Genomic DNA, 17274 nt, shown 5'->3' on the forward strand with positions numbered 1-17274 from the left:
CTCAAGGGGCGAGCCCCCGTGGGTTCCTTTGATATTTGCTGAGTATCTACGGTGCCTGAGCTCTGGACCACACTACAGAGAGGGAGCGTCAGAGGCCCCAGCCCTCGATGCACTCGTGGCTTAGTAGGAAGCACAGATCCCTGAGGAAATAACTGAAAATTATGGTGGAAATGCAGAGACCACCCCCTGCCCCGGAGACTGGGTATGGCAGGGGTGCGGCTGGGGCTGGAGGGGGACTGGCAGAGACCTGGCTCTACCTGATGCGTCTGAGTGGGCCAGGCAGGGAGGGAAGGACTCAGATGGAGGGTGGCAGCCTGAGCAGAGACCCAGAGAAAAGAAACATCAGACTCTGAGCAGGGCACTGCACAGTCCAGTGTGGTTGGAGCAGAAGCGGAAGGCAGGGAGTGGCTGGCTAAGACCTTGGGGCCCAGCGTTGACCTTGGGATTTACTGGGGGCTGGTGAGGCCCTTGGCAGGGCTCTCCGCAGGGCAGGGCACGATGCGCCCTGTGACTGTACAGGCTCGCCGTGTGACAGCCAGGAGGGTGGGGTTGGGAGGAACAAGAGTGGAAGCAGAGAGACCATTTAGAACTCTGAAGGTCTCATGCGAGAGATGATAAGACACTAAATCAGGGCAGGGGTGGGAGGGTTAGAACTGAGAGGCAGATTTCAGAACAATGCAGAAGGTAAAGCCCCAGGGTGTTGACAGGATGTAGAGAAGGAAGGAGAGGGAGCAGCTTGCAAGGCTTCAAGCCTGGTTGTGGAGGTGGTGCCGGCACCCCAGAGAGGGACCTATGGGGAGGGGTGGAGGAGGGACTGGAGGGGAGCCAGCATTGACGAATGGGGAGCGGGGCCATGGGCGCGTGTGGTGTTGACCCCTGGAAGGGAGAAGGCACAGCTCAGAAGGGTGGGGGCAGGCATGGTGGCGGAGCCTGGGGAAGAGCGCCTTCCAGAGATGGGAGGAGACGGGAAGCCCAGGTGGAAGAAGAAGGTTGGAAAGAGGGGCCCAAGTCAGATACTGAGGCTGAGAAAATGAGAGAGAGACAGAGACAGAGAGACAGAGGGAGAGAGACAGAGAGAGAGACAGAAACAAGAAGAGACAGAAAGACAAAAATAGAGAGAGAGGGAGAGACAAACTGACACAGAGGCAGAGAGACAGCGCACCCTGGTGCAGGCAGGATAAGGCAGACCTGGCACTCTGGGGACACATCTTTTGCGTTGTCTTTCACATGCCACCTTCTCCTTAAAATCTCTCATTTTAGCTCCTCTTTACCACAAATCTGTCATTTTGCATTACTCCGGAACTTTTTGGCTGCAAGTGATAAAAACCCAGCCTGAACAAGGTGGAGGAAAAGAGACGCATTTGAAAAGCTCTTTGGGCATCTCTCCCAGGAAAGGCGGTTAAATGACCAGTCCCCAGAGAAGAACGGATCCACTTGGACTTCAAGAGCTGCTGGACCCAGGGCTGGACCGCCGCCAGAGGTCATGTCCAGGCCTCATGCTGAGCCCTCTGCGTTGCGTCCATTCTCATCTGGAGGGAGCTCGCCGCACGCAGGGGTCGTGGCCCCTGGGGGTGCTGCAGGCCCCAGCCTGAGAGGGGGTAATTCTGTCCCCAGTGCCAGTTTGCAGACTCCCCAGAAGGATATCTGTTGGCCGATATCAAGGGACCATGGGGCAGTGGTCTGGATGGGCGCCAAGGTCAGCTGGGCTCAACAAAAGCCCCCTCCCCCTGCTGCTATTCCTCTGTCTCCCCGTCTCTCCCTCTCTCTCTCCTTCTCTCTCCCCCTCCCCCTCTGCCCCCATCTCTGTCTCCCTCTCTTCTACCCCCACCCCTCCTTCCCAGCTGGAGGCCCCTCTGCTCCCTGAAATCTGCTGTCACTCTCTCCTGCGTTTTCAGCCCTGTTCTCCTCTAGATTTTGAGGCCTTCACACACTTCCCACATTCTTGTTCCACTGTGACATTTAAGGTCCCCATGGTTCCCTGTGCCCAGAGCTAAACAAACTCGCTGGAGACAGGGTCTGGCCAGTGCCCAACCCCCAGGCCACACCTCCCTCCGCTTCTGGGCCTCCACCGAGGCCGCCAAAGGGGCGCTGGCTTTCTGGGCGGCCTCGTCACAGCTGAGTCACACTGAGGTGTTTGTTTCCATAAAACGTGTTTTAAACATTATAAAAGTAACCATGTGCTCATTGGAGAAAAATTCAAAAACACAGAAAAATATAAAGGAGATCAATAAAAATCACCCGTAATCCCTCATTTCAATATATTTCTCTTCCGTCTTTTCCTTATGCAGATTTAAAAACATTTTTAAACATTGTTGACTTAGTCTGTACATAGCTTTCATTTAACCTTTTATCAAGAGCATTCTGCCTATCATTAAAAATTCTGTGAAACTTATACTGTGTTAATGATATTCCTTTTATGCGTTACTAACATAATAGCTGACAGTTGCTACTCTGCTAACTGCTTTTGTGGATTATTTCATTTAACAACCTACACTGTGGCTCCCCTGGGAAGCAGATCTGTTATTTTCCCCATTTTACAAATGGGAAAATGAGGCTTAGAGGGTGAAGTTATTTGTCATAGTTACACCGCTAGTAAGAGGCAGATCCCAGTTTTGAACCCAAGACAGCCTGATCCACAGCCAATGCTCTCTCCACACCGCCCTCCCATCCGCACACACTATCCCAGGTGTGCCTGGGCCATGTCTGTGTAATAGGAAGACAGCACCTCTCTCCACCTGGGCTAAGCTACGTCCCTCCAGGACAGTGATGGGGGATGCTTCCCACAAGTAGGGATATCCTATATGTAAAACCCCACATGACTTAAGAAACCTTTCAGGCCTGAAGTTGCAGTGTGGTGCCAGTGGCTGAAGTGTGGCTATGCCATGTGGGCTGGGCGCATGGGGATGGACAGCCCTTCACAGCATGGAGCCACAGAGTAATTCAGAAAACTAGAATTTGAATGGAACTGCCTTAATCTAACTTTTAAAGGCTGTAGATCAAAACCCCACAGCAAACATCATACCTAAGGGAGACACTTTAAAAATGATTCCATTAAAATTGGCAAGATAAGAATGCCGAGCAGCACTGCTATTATGTAACAAGGAACCAGAGGTCCTGCCAATATTATAAAATGAGAAAGAAATAAGAGGTATAGGAATTGGAAGGAAAGAGATAAAAATATCGTTATTAGCAAACAATATGATAATCTACATCAAAATTTGAACAGATAAATTATTAGAAATAATAAGAGGGTTGTTGGAGGAAAGTAAGATCAGCTTACAAAAGTCAGTAACACTTTCTCTATACCACAATGACAACCTAGAATATATATACCAGAAAATAGGATACCATTCATAATAGCAACAAAAGCTATAAAATATCTGAAAATACACCAAAAAATACATCATCCTGGATAGAGGAAATTTTTACCTTCCATTAAATGAGAAGAAACAAGATCTAAATAAGTTGAATAATCCATGTTGTTAGATGGGACAACTTAATATAAAAATATCAATTCCACCCAATTATTATCACAGTTATAATCCTAATCAAATTTCAACTGTACTTTTTTAGGAACTCAAACTTATTCTAAAATTTTTAAGAAAGAATAAATGTTTCCAAATTATTAATGTAATCTTAGAACAGAAGGGCAAAGAGGGAGTGGTCTTATCAGATACGAGGACATACTCCAAGGCCATAGTAATTTTTTTTTGGGGGGGGGGGGAGATCAGCCCTGAGCTAATATCCATGCCAATCCTCCTCTTTTTGCTGAGGAAGACTGGCCCTGGGCTAACATCTGTGCCCATCTTCCTCCACTTTATATGGGACACTGCCACAGCATGGCCGGAGAAGCGGTGCGTCGGTGCTCACCCGGGATCCGAACCCAGGCCGCCAGCAGCGGATCACAAGCGCTTAACCGCTACGCCACAGGGCCGGCCCCAAAGCCATGGTAATAAAACTGTAAAGTGCTGGCACCATAGACCAAATTAGAGAACTTGGATAAAGACCCAGGTAAATACAAGAACTTGGCTCACAAGAGAAAAGGCACCACAAGTCGGTATAGACGGAAGAACATGCTTAGCAACGCTTGTTGGGGAGACTAGTTCTTTATACTGTACCCCATACACAAAGGTGGATTCCAGGCAAATTAAAGATCTAAACGGGAAAGATATAACTAGAAAGCTAATAGGAAAAAATACATACAATAATATGTTTGATTCTTGGGGTTGAATTCAGGGAAGATTTCATAAATAAGACCTAAAAAAGCACAACTACTAGACAAAAATTGATGTTTTCACTATATCAAAATTAAGAACTTCTGTTCAAAGAAGGATGCCATAGACAAAATTAACATACTGATGCCCAACTGGGAAAAGACATTTGCAACCTCTAACACTGACCAGGCATTAATAGAACATACCAGGGGGAACGCTCCAGAAAGAGGCCAAGGACATGACTAGACAAGCCACAGAAGAAGACCAATGCCTGGCCGAGCACTTGCAGAGTGCCCAAGAGCTAACAATCAGAAAAATCAAAATTACAGTGACATAACGCTCAAGTCCCAACAAATGGAAAACCTAGAAAAGTATATATAATGGACATCTGTCATTCACGGCTGCCCAAAATCTTCTGAATACCTCTCCACAGTGTGAATATTGCCTTCCTAATGTTGGGGGAGATGGAGACCTACATTTCCAAGCCTTGCTTGCTGTTAGGCAATAGACGTGGGACTTAGGTTCTGCTAACCACAGACATCCTCACAAAGTTAGATTTAGACCTCAGTTGTGTGAGGAAGAGGTAAAGTGCAGAACTTCCACTGTAGATGGTGGCAGAGGGAGCACAACGTTGGCACCAGCAGCTCTGGCGGTGGCTTCCTACTTTAGAGACCCCTGACTGGGGTGGAGGCAAGAGGCCGCTTTGCAGAATGATGCGGGGTCATTCTTGGAAACTCATTCTTGAATCTGTTTCTTCCAAGCTCCACGATTCCATCATCTACCTAATATCCTTCATAAATCCCTTCCTCCTTAAACTGGGTAGAGTGGATTCTGTTATTTGCAACTAATAACCCTGATTGATACAGTCACTCCTACCAGGTGTCGGTGAGAGTTCACTTATTCAACAAACACCTACTGCGTGCCTGTTAAGTAGACAAAGTCCCTGTCACTTGAAGCTTCTATCTTAGTTTGTAGAGCTAGACAATAAAGAAATAACTAGATATAGATGTCAAGGGGTGGTTCAAGCTATGGAAAAAAATATAAAAGGAAAGGGATAGGGTTGCTACTTTATGTGGGTAGGTCAGGAATTCTTCTTCGACAAGGTGCCCTTTGAGCAGAGACCCAAAGAGGTGAGGGAGGGAATCACATGGATGTCTGAAGGAAGAGCATTCCATCAAGTGCAAAGGTCCTGAGGTGAGACAATGCTATCCTCATATAGACACCTTAGAAAGCTGTGCAAGTGACTGAAATTTTCAAACTAGATATAGACAAGAAAAAGCTCAAGACACAGATTAAACCTTGGGGGAATATCAACCCTTTACAGGAGGAGAAATGAGGACCCAGCAATGGAGAACCAGAAAGAGTGGTCAGTGTAGAAGAAGAGAAAGGGAGTGGATCTCATCTTAGATGTCAAAGTAGGTGCTAATTGCAATAATGGAGTTGAGAGGAGGGGCCACTGAAAGTGTCTATGCTGGGGAGATATTAAAGAGAACAAGTACTAATAAAAAAGACATTAAATTGACAAATTCTAGGTCAACAATGACTTTACATGGTATATTTTCAAGAGAATGCAGAGGCTAAGCCAGAATGTAGATTAAAGAGAGAGGAAGTATGAGAAGTGGAGAGTGTACGTGTGGATTAATTACTGGAAAAGCTAGGGGAGAAAGTAGAGAACTAGGATGGGGGACCGGAGCAGGCTTCTTGTAAGTAAGGGAGGAACTCGTGGAGAAGGAGTTTCTTTATTGTGTAGAGAAATGAAATAATTAATTAAAAGGACAAAGTGCCACCTGCCAGAAGACATGGGAAGATTTGGGTTCAAATCTCCCTTTCCTAGGAGAAGATTCCGAGAAGAAGGCAGAGTAGGAAGCCCCAGGAATCCGTTTCCCCACTGGACAGTAATTGCACTGGCAGAATCAAATATAACTATGGTGGAACTCTGGAGTCTGTTGAAGGCTTGCAACTTCCAGGGGAAGTCTTGGACCGTAAATTGAGATTAGTTTTGGTCAATCTCAGCTCCTAGCACAGTAGCAGCTACTCATCTTCCACCCCTCACCCTGTGCAGGCAGCTGTGTGTTCCTGGAGCAGCTTGCAGGAACCAGGGGTGGGCAAAAAGAACCCTGTACTCCCAATATCGAGGATCTGTGCTCTGATCCCTGATTGCTGCTTCTGACCACAGAGGTGCAGACAGAGATGTGAGCAGCCATTGCTCTTGCATCTCCCCCTTTGTTGGAAGCCCCTCCCCCTCCAGCTGAAGTGACTTTCGGGAGATTTAAAGGGCAGGCCCCCTTTCTATTCCCCCCTTCATTTTTCACTTTTTTCCCCTTTCAGGAGCCAGACATTAAAGACTATGACATTCAAAAACAACTGTATTTACAGAGAAAATTAGAAAGTGACAGTGCATACCCAGAGAAAGGCTCAGAAAAGACCTGAGAAGACATTAAGTTTAAACTTCAGGCTGATCCTTGGCACAGAGACAGCCTACAACAATTAAAAGAAAAAAAACAGCAAACACTGGGGAAAGGGAAGATTTCCAGAGTTACTACTTATTAGATTCAAATGTCCAATGTTCAATTAAAAAAACCACAAGGCATACAAAGAAACAGGAAGGTATGGTCCATTCAAAGGAAAAAAATAATTCAACAGAAACTCCCTGAAAAATACCTAATGGCAAACATACTAGACAAAGACTTTAAAATAGTTGTCTTAAAGACGCTTGAAGAACTAAAGGAAGATGTGGAAAAAGGCAAGAAAACAATGTGTGAACAAAATGGAAAAGCTTCACAACATTGATTTTGGCAATGATTTCTCGGATGTGACACCAAAGGCACAGGTAACAAAAAGAAAAAAGAGACAAATGAGACTTCATGAAAATTTTAAAATTTTATGCATCAAAAGACATTATCCACAGAGTAAAAAGGCAACCCATAGAATGGGAGAAAATATTTGCAAATCATATACCTGATAAGGGATTAATATCCAAAATATATAGAGAACGCCTAAAACTCAACAACCAAAAAACAAACAACTCAATTCAAAAATGGGTAGAGGACTTAATAGACATTTCTCCAAAGAAGACATAAGAGTGGGCAATAAGTATGTGAAAAGAAGCTCAACGTCACCAACTATTAGGGAAATGTAAATCAAAACTACAATGGGATACCATGACATGCCCATTAGGAAAAAAAAGAAAACAAGTCTCAGCAAGGACATGGAGAAGTTGGAACCCGTGTGCACTGATGGTGGGAATGTAAGATGGTACAGCCACTGTGGAAAACAGTACAGTGTTTCCCCGAGAAGTTAAAAATAGAATTACCATATGATCCAGCAATTCCACTTCCGGGTACGTACCAAAAAAAATTGAAAGCAGAGTCTCGAAAAGATATTTGTACACCCATGTTCATAGCAGCATGATTCACAATAGATAAAATGTGCGAGCAACCCAAGTGTCCATCAATGGGTGAATGGATAAGCAAAATGTGGTATGCACATATGATGGAATATCATTCAACCTTAAAAAGGAAGGAAATTCTGACACATGCTACAACGTGGTTGAAACTTGAGGACATTATGCTAAGTGAAATTAGCTAGTCACAAAAACACAAATACTGTATGATTCCACTCATATGAGGTACTTACAGTAGTCAGATTCATAGAAACAGAAAGTATAATGGTAGTTGCCAGGTGCTGGTGGGAGAGAATAATGGGGAATTATTGTTTCATAGGCATAGAGTTTCAGTTTTACAAGATGAAAAGAGTTACAGGGATAGATGGTGGTAATGGTTGCACAACAATGTGAATGTATTTAACGCCACTAAACTGTACACTTATAAATGGTTAAGATGGTAAATTTTGTGTTATGTGTATTTTACCACAATTTTTAAAAAGAAAAAAATGCCAAAAAAAAAGTCTCCCTTTCCCATTATCCAGGAGGAAATGAAGAGTTGATGTGCCAGGGACATTTGGGCAATCCTGTAGAGTGGCAGTTGGGGGGATGGCCCTTGGCCATTTGCCAATTACAAAGTTTTCTTCACCTGTGAATGTATGGATTTTGAAAACCATCACTAAGAGAGACTGGCACGCCAAGGCGTAGGATGTTCTGATTCCCCAAGATAATGTCATGTAGATTATAACAAGTGAATAGAAGGCACAGAATATCCTTTAGTCTTCATGTCTTACATTGTTTTATTAGAAAACTTTGCATGTTAGCTACTTTACAATATCTCTGCGAGAGAATAGAGGAAGCTGGCTTCTCAATTCCCCGAATGAGGACAGGAACATTGAAATCCACTGTCATCACTGTCAGTCAACTTGAGCAGATGGAAGTGTTGCAGCGAGCCTCACTGGAGAAGAGCTGGTTACAGCCCAGGGTGTCCTGCAGACTAAGCTCTTTTTGTCTGCCTCTCCTCAGAGGGGGATGGGAGAAGGGGAGACTGTAGTACTGTGCAGAGATCATCAACAGAGAGGCGGGGCGCCACTGAAGGCAATACCCGATTATTATTCAGCGTCCTCTTTATTGGAAAATAAAGGGATTTTCTTAAGAAAATCCATCTGACTATTGTCTCCCTTAGAAAGCTGAACCTTTTACAGACTGCCTTATAAACAGAGTCCAAACTGAGCCTAATTTGGGTCTACAAAGAAGGAAACCTCCCCTGAGAGTGGCTCCAGAAAGGTGGGATTGGGGGTTCTCTTAGTTTTCTAGGGCTGCCATAACAAAGTACCACAAACTGGGTGGTTTAGACAACAGAATTTTACATTTTTACATTCTGAAGGCTAGAAGTCTGAGATCAAGGTGTCCACAGGGCTGATTTCTTCTGAGGCTTCTCGCCCTGGCTTGTAGTTGGCCATCTTCTCCCTGTGTCCTCATGCGGCCTTCCCTCTGTGTGTGTCTGTGTCCTAATCTCCTCTTTTACAAGGACACCAGTCAGATTGGATTAGGGCCCACCCATATGACCTCATTTTATCTTAACTACCTCTTTAAAGGCCCTGTCTCCAAATACAGTCACATTCTGAGGTACTGGGGTTAGGACTTCAACATATGAATTTGTGGGGGGACAAAATTCAGGCCATAACAGGAGCTTAAGAAACGTGGTGGAAACTAGGATAGCTGTCGTGGGGCATGTGTTCGAGGAAAAGCAGGGATTAAGCCGCTGCTGAGCTGTATGGGGGTCAGCACTCTGTCTCTTACCATTGTGTTGAAACTAGAGAGCTTAGACATGTTGAAGGACAAATCAGCAGAGAGCAGGGACCTTCTCCAGGATGACCTTGCAATGCAGGGATCACACCGTGGGATCCTCTGTGGCCCGGAGGGTATGTGTGAGCCCCGGGCATGCTTGCATAACACTCAGAGCCACGGACAGGGATGGCAACACTCAGTGATGCACAGTACCCATGGGGAATCATTCTAGAAGGGAATGGTCCATATTTCCCAAGCTACTGTAGACTGAAATATTAACTAGACACCAGTGCAGGGAATCCCATTCCAGGGACCAGAATTCTAATGTTTCTTACCAGAACATTCTCTTTCCCACTATCAGAAAACCAGGAAGCAAAATTATTAATCTAAACATCGCTTGGTGAACATGGAATCAGATCCAAGGCAGACAGCTAATATTAGAGGATATTTCACCCAGGCTGTACTGAGAACTGACAACTACCCCTGGCCAAGCAGACCAGCTCTCTTGTGACCTGATTGCTCACATCACTTAGACTCAACGTCCCAGTCGCCCAGCTGTACTGGACAGGCATGTCAACCTTCATCTCTCTGACCCCTGTTTTGCAGTACATCTATGCCCAAATCCCCTTTTCTCTTGTCACGTTATTTCTTTAGCCCTGTTGATAACATCTCTTTGGTTTGGGTTTGGCTCAGAGGCACCCTGTCTCTTACCATTGTGTTGATTTTATTGATCAAGCTTTCAGAGTCTTAAGGAGCCCTAGTCCCTCCCCACAGGGGTGACCAGACCCTGAAGCTCTGCAGGCTAACGAAGCCAGTGACTTTGGGCTCATGAGGGCTGTGGTGCCATTCTTGTCAGCATCTCAAAACTATATCCCATAAGGAGTGGTTGAAGTAATGGGAGTTGCTTTGCCTGGAGAAGAAAAGGTTGAGGGGAATAGAGCATCTGCCTAGCATACTGAGTCATTGTCAGGGGTTGGGCTTATGGGGCTGCCGAAAAAAGAACTGTAGCCAACGGATGGAAGTTGCAAGAAGACAGGTTTAGTCCAATAACAGACATTGTCCAATAAAGTAGAGCATGCTCCTTTCCTGTCAGAGGTCCATCCATCTGGGATGCAGTGGAGGGGATTTTTGTTTTGTATGGATTCAATGGAATGTGCCAAGAGTAAGGAATTTATATTCACCACTAGCCCCGGTTCTTTCTCACCCTCTTAAAAACAGAGAGTTTTTAATTTCCCTAACATTTTTCTTGTTTCCTTTGTTTTCCTGCAATATCTAAAAATCTCTTTCAGAAAGTCTTTCCTGCTGCCGGCCTCAACACCACATCTTCTCGGTGATCCCTGATCCTCCCCCCAGTCCTGATCTGAGTGCGAAAGTGTGAAAACCTCTTTCCTGATATTACAACTGAAGTAAGGTTGGGATACACTAAAGGAGCTGTTATGAGATAATAATTCTAAGGAAAAGGCAAAAAGTCATCATGTTGAAGGAGTAAAGAATGGAGACATGTGAGTACACAGTGCTCATCAAACACCCTGGGCTCACTTCTGTTTCCCAGCTGCCCTTGTGCTCAGAGGGGGCCATGTGGCCAGCTCTAACCATGGCCCTAAGAGCTGATGCGCCTCTTCCAGCCCCGCTGGGCAGCAACCACAGAGGCCACATGTTGAGAGGACAGAGCTACAAATGTAAGCGACTTGATCCCTGTCACTGCATGGAGGAGAGCTGCCTGGATTTTGTACTAACGAGAAATAAACCATTGTTGGCATGGATAAAGAGAACAGATTAGTGGTTACTAGAGGGGAAGGGGGTGGGGGGGTGAAAGGGGTAAAGGGGCACATATGTATGGTGACAGATAAAAACAAGACTGTTGGTGGTGAGCACGATACAGTCTATACAGAAACTGATATATGATAAGGTACACCTGAAATTACATAATGTTATAAACCATTATGACCTCAATAAAATAATTTTTTAAAAATCAACTCAAAAAAAAAAGAAAGAAACCATTGTTGGGTTAAGCCTCTGAGATTTTGGAGTTTGCATGCTCTGGCAGCTAGCATTGTTTAACCTAACTAATGATTTGCCAAGCCTTTTCACATATCCTTAAAACTTTCATAACCACATGTTGGGAGGTAATATTACTCCCATTTTGTAAATGCAGTAACTGAGCTTCTGAGACTTTAAGCAATGTCTCCAAGGTCACACAACCAGCACACACCGGAGTTCATATTTGAACCCTAATCTGTCCGACCCCAAAGCAAATGTTTCCACCACTCCCTCTCTTAAAAGAGTGCAGTCCCAAATGGATTTTGTTTGCTGGGGATTCTTTCTCCTCCCCTAAACCCAGCTCCACACCTTCCTATCTCCATTGAGTGAGGAAAAGTAAAAGTTAAACAAATTCAGTTTTAAAAAAAGTTTATAAGGTTAATTTTCACTAGCCTGGGATGGCCCTGGACTCTAACCCTCATGAACTTCCTGAAAATATCTGGTCCAGGAAAAACTTGCCTGTTTCAAATAAGGATAATATTTAGTTCTAAATCTACACAAATTATACAAAATTATACAAAATCTATACAAAAACACTATAGCACAAAAATGAAAGAAAGAATGGCAGATGAAAAACACTCATCAAAAATGTGTTGCAATGAACAGAAAAAAATGTATCCAAATATTTTGCCATGAATTTTTTAAACTTAATGAATTAAGAGCTCAGAAAAGAGATGGTGAGATAACAGAAGGATATGAAAAGCAAGCTGGCAAAATTCAAGAATGAGTATAATCAAAAATGAAATCATCACAGGAACGAAGATGAAACTGGAAGCAGCACAAGAGAGAATAGACATCTCTGAGCACAGAGAGGGACACAGGGGACCTGTTAGAGAGGGACACAGGGGACATGAGTTAGAGAGGGACACAGGGGACATGAGTTAGAGAGGGACACAGGGGACCTGTTAGAGAGGGACACAGAAGACATGTTAGAGAGGGACACAGGGGACATGTTAGAGAGGGACACAGGGGACATGAGTTAGAGAGGGACACAGGGGACCTGTTAGAGAGGGACACAGAAGACATGTTAGAGAGGGACACAGGGGACATGTTAGAGAGGGACACAGAAGACATGTTAGAGAGGGACACAGGGGACATGTTAGAGAGGGACACAGGGGACATGTTAGAGAGGGACACAGAAGACATGTTAGAGAGGGACACAGGGGACATGTTAGAGAGGGACACAGAAGACATGTTAGAGAGGGATACAGGGGACATGTTAGAGAGGGACACAGGGGACATGTTAGAGAGGCAAATAAAGAGAGAAAATGGTTGATGTGAAAGAGCTCCAACTTACACGTAATTGGAGTATCTGAAGAAGAAAAACAAGGTAACGAAACTGATATTTAAAGAAATAATTCCTTTGCATGTCTCCAATGAGATAAAGCAATTTTTCCTTTATTCAGTGGCCATTTGCCTTTCCTTTTTTGTAATACACTTGTCCTATTCTTTTACCCATTTTTCCATTGGTTTGTCTGCCTTTTTCTTACTGATTTGTGGGGATTCTTTGTACACTCTAAATGTGAGTCTTTTGTAGGTTATATGCATTGCAAATATCCTCTTCCACTCTATGGCTTAGCTTTTTACACCCTTAAAGATGTATTTTTTAATAAACTTTTTATTTTGGAATAATTTTAGATTTACAGAAAAGTTGCAAAGATAGTACAGAGAATGCCATACACCCTTCACCCAGCTTCCTCTAGTGTTGACATCTTAAATCACATGGTACATTTGCCAAAGTTAAGAAATTAACATTGGTCCAATACTATTCATTAAACTATAGACTTTATTCGGATTTCACCAATTTTTCCCTTAATATCCTTTTTCTGTTCCAGAATCCCATCCAAGACACCACATTTCCTTTAGTCGTTGTGTCACCTTAGTCTTCTCCTCCAGGTTGTGACAGTTTCTCAGTCTTTCCTTCTTTTTCATGATCTTGACACTTTTGAGAGTATGAATGAGGTGTTTTATAGACTATCTCTCAATTTGGGTTTATCTAATGTCTTCTAATGATTAGACTGGGAAGATGTGTTTGGGAGAAGAATACCACCGAGGTGAAGTGCCTTCTCATAGCTGGGGCACATGATCTCAACACGACTTAGCACTATAATATTAACTTCGAGCACTTGGTTAAGGTGGTACCCTCCAGGCTTCTCCACTGTAAGATTACTATTTTTCCCTTTCCATACTATATTCTCCAGAAGCAAGTCTCTAGGTCCAGACCACATTCAAACTCATATTCCTTGAGCAGGTAGCATCTACACATATTGGGATTCTTCTGTAGAGAAGATTTCTCCCTTCTCCCCTTTTATTTATGTATTCAATCATTTATTTGTATCAGTTTGTACTCACGGATATTCATTTTATTCTTTAGGTTATAATGCAGTACTCCCTGTTGCTAGAATGGCTCCAACTTGGGCCGTCAGAAGCTCTTTGAGGTTGGCTCCTGTGTCCTTTTGGCATGTCCCTATCACTGTGGGAATATTTTTTAGTACTTCCTAAAGATGTCTCTTGAGGGCTGGCCCCGTGGCTCAGCGGTTAAGTGCGCGCACTCCGCTACTGGTGGCCCGGGTTCAGATCCCGGGCGCACACCTACGCACCGCTTCTCCAGCCATGCTGAGGCCGCGTCCCACATACAGCAACTAGAAGGATGTGCAACTATGACATACAACTGTCTACTGGGGCTTTGGGGCAAAAAGAGGAGGAGGATTGGCAATGGATGTTAGCTCAGAGCCGGTCTTCCTCAGCAAAAAGAGAAAAGAGGAGGATTAGCATGGATGTTAGCTCAGGGCTGATCTTCCTCACCAAAAAAAAAAAAAAAAAGATGTCTCTTGATAAACAGAAGTTCTCAATTTTAATGTAGTCCTCTTTTCCTTTAGGGCTAGTGGTTCTGGTTTCCTATGATGACTTTCTAAAAGCTGTTTTGTTTTGCCTTTCACCCATAGGTAGTGATGAGGAAGCTTCGCACAGGGGCTCCTAGGGGGCAGGCAAGTTCTTTTTCTTGACCTGGATGGTGGTTATATGGGTGAAATCAAGCATTAGAGTATAGGCGTATTTAAGAGCAAAAAATATAACCTGAGTGACTAGAATTGGGGATGCAGCCTAAAGGGAGAAGAGGAAATATAAGCATTCCATGAAAGGCAGCAGTGGAGAATGTGGCATTACAGTGCATATCAGTTACGCTTTGTCTGTCCAGCTTCCTTTCCTTTTGGAAATTTCCCTCCACAATGTGTGATTCACTCACTGCCTCTAACTGACCCACCAAAGAACAATCACATGACTCGTGCATGGTCAGCAGACTATTCCAGATTAATTCAAGAATGGGCACATGGCCCAAGTAAGGCCAGTTTTCCATTGATGCTGATTTGGTTATTTCTACTTGAGAGAGATAGGGCTTCTCTGACGACAGCTGGATTTGTAAGGATCGTGAGTCTAGAGATGCCAATAGCTTTCTTAAAGCCTCAGAGAAAGATACTGCCAAAGAATGGAGCCAACACAGGGTCAGGTGGACCCAACAGCGGAGAGAGGCAGAGCCCTAGGGGCACCAGTTGAGCACCTAAATCCTGCCGTCTGAAACCAGTAAGGCCCTGGACTTCTCTCCTCCAGCAGCCAACAAATTCCTTTTCAGCATAGACTAGTTTGAATTGGGTTTCTGCCGCTTGCAAAATGAAGTGTCCTGACTAGTAAAAATGTGTTCAGAGGACAGAGAGGAAGGCTTCAGTTAACATGTACAGGTACAGTGAGGAGAAGAAAAGAGTTTACATTGACATTTACCACCAGTAGAACAGAGGCCCATAGGACACACTGCAAAGAGAAAAATGTAGGGAGCAGGAGAAAAGGAGAAAAGGATAGGATGGGAGAGCAGGATAAGGCGAAGAAGCCACTAGCCTGAGCCCTGTGCGTGGCAGGCTGTGGCCTTCCACAAGCTCCAGGAGACCCTCCCACTGCTCTACAAGGCTAGCCACTCTAGGGTGAGGAGGCATGTGTTAGTCACCAGAATCCTGTAAGTGCCAGCCATTGTCCCTTTTTTTTTCTTTCCTGAGGAAGATGTGCCCTGAGCTAACATCTGTGGCAAATCTTCCTCTATTTTTCATGTGAGACATCGCCACAGCATGGCCACCAACCAGCCCTTGGGAACCAAACCTGGGCTGCCGAAGTGGAGCACGCCAAACTTAACCACTAGGCCACCAGGGCTGGCCCATTGTCCCATTTTTTTAATGTAATATCCCTTCCTTGGTTAGAAGTAATTTGAGGTGCGATACAGTCATGGTGAATATGATGTTTGGTAAGAAGTCCATGGATGCTGGTGAAGACTTGATGGGCAGTGGAGACAAACCCATGCTCAGAATACGAGACTATTCCAGGAAGAACAAAACCCATGTTGTTGAGCCCATGTGTAGTCTCCATCCCTGCTGCCACAGCCATTTGTACATGCGCCCGTTGAGAAATCGCTGGCTTAGGTCAGGGGAAGGGGCAAAAAGGCTGACCAGTGCCACAAATGGGTCATATTATCCACCTGATCACTGAGAGCCTCGTCTGAAGGGAGCATTCACAAGGGACACAAATATCCTTCCATTGTTGGGGTCCATCCTCCCCCTCTTCCTCAGGTTGCTCCATCATTAATAATCCAGTTGTGTTCCTTCCAAGTCTCTGAGTTTATGGCCAAATATTTCCCGCTCAGTGGATTGCTGTTGATCCTTACTTCAGGCCATCGTGACCATCCCTTCTTCCAGGTAAAGTGCACTCCCATGAGACTAGATTTCAAAGCTGAGTTAAGAAGGAAGAGAAGCAGCAGCATGGAATGCATCCATTTTCCACCAACAATTGTGGCAATAACTCCTTCATCCCCAGTTTGTAATTCAAGTGTTGCATTTTGGGAGAAACAGGTGTCGTGATGGCTTCCTATTCCCAGATTGTAGCTAAAGTGGGTGATTCTGGAGTGAGCCTGCTGGTTTGTGGAAGAAAGGAAGTTCCCTTGTTGGGCCAGTTTTTTTTGGTGCTGCTCTGGGAGCTGGGTCTGGAAACTCAGCCTAAAGCTTAATCTTCCCATCTTGGCAACAATTTTATAAGCACCTAATTCTCTGTATTGAATCCCTTTCTGATTGAAATAGCTAGACTTTTTTCTGTTGTCTGCAACGTGTTTCTGTTGTCTGCCTGATGCCTGTGTTAGAGAAAGGAATAGAGAGAAAGTAGACTAGACAGATGTAGTTACCAGAACAAGAGGAGGAATCAAAGAGGGGAAGGCCAGCATCAGAGAAGGGGAGATAAGGATGGATGAAGATACAGAGAAATAGAAATATGCAAGCAGTGAAGGAAGCAAATGCCCAAATGATCCAAAAGCACAGCTCCTTCAGGTCCCAAGAAGGTGCTCCATATAAGAGTAAAAAGAAGTCAGTAAGGGATCTGGCCTTCGGTTTCTAGGGAAAATGGTATGAGGTTGAAAGATGACTGGTTGATGACATGAAATTGAGACGCTGACTTGTTGTGAGGTTGATGGTAACTTGGCACGATGCTGGTGGATATGAATAGAAGATTGTTCAGAATAGTGTAGGACCGTGTGGGATAGACTGGGTAATTGTGACATTTGGAGAATAAACAGCTAACTCTACCATCCTAGGCTACCTCAGGTCTCAAACATCAGAACTTCAATGTGTGTTTTCCAATCGAATTAAAGTTCCTGGAAAAACTCTTCAAATCCTTTAAACATGATCCATAAAGGCAAAGGGCACATTAATCAGGCATAAGATCACATCAACTAGCTAAGAGACTTCTCCCATATTCATTGTGAAGCAGCTACAAATGCTCTAAAGACGTAAAACACTGTCCAGAAATGGTGAATTGGAATGG

This window comes from Diceros bicornis, chromosome 3, assembly GCF_020826845.1.
Source record: "Diceros bicornis minor isolate mBicDic1 chromosome 3, mDicBic1.mat.cur, whole genome shotgun sequence".
In the NCBI taxonomy this organism is placed as follows: domain Eukaryota; kingdom Metazoa; phylum Chordata; class Mammalia; order Perissodactyla; family Rhinocerotidae; genus Diceros; species Diceros bicornis.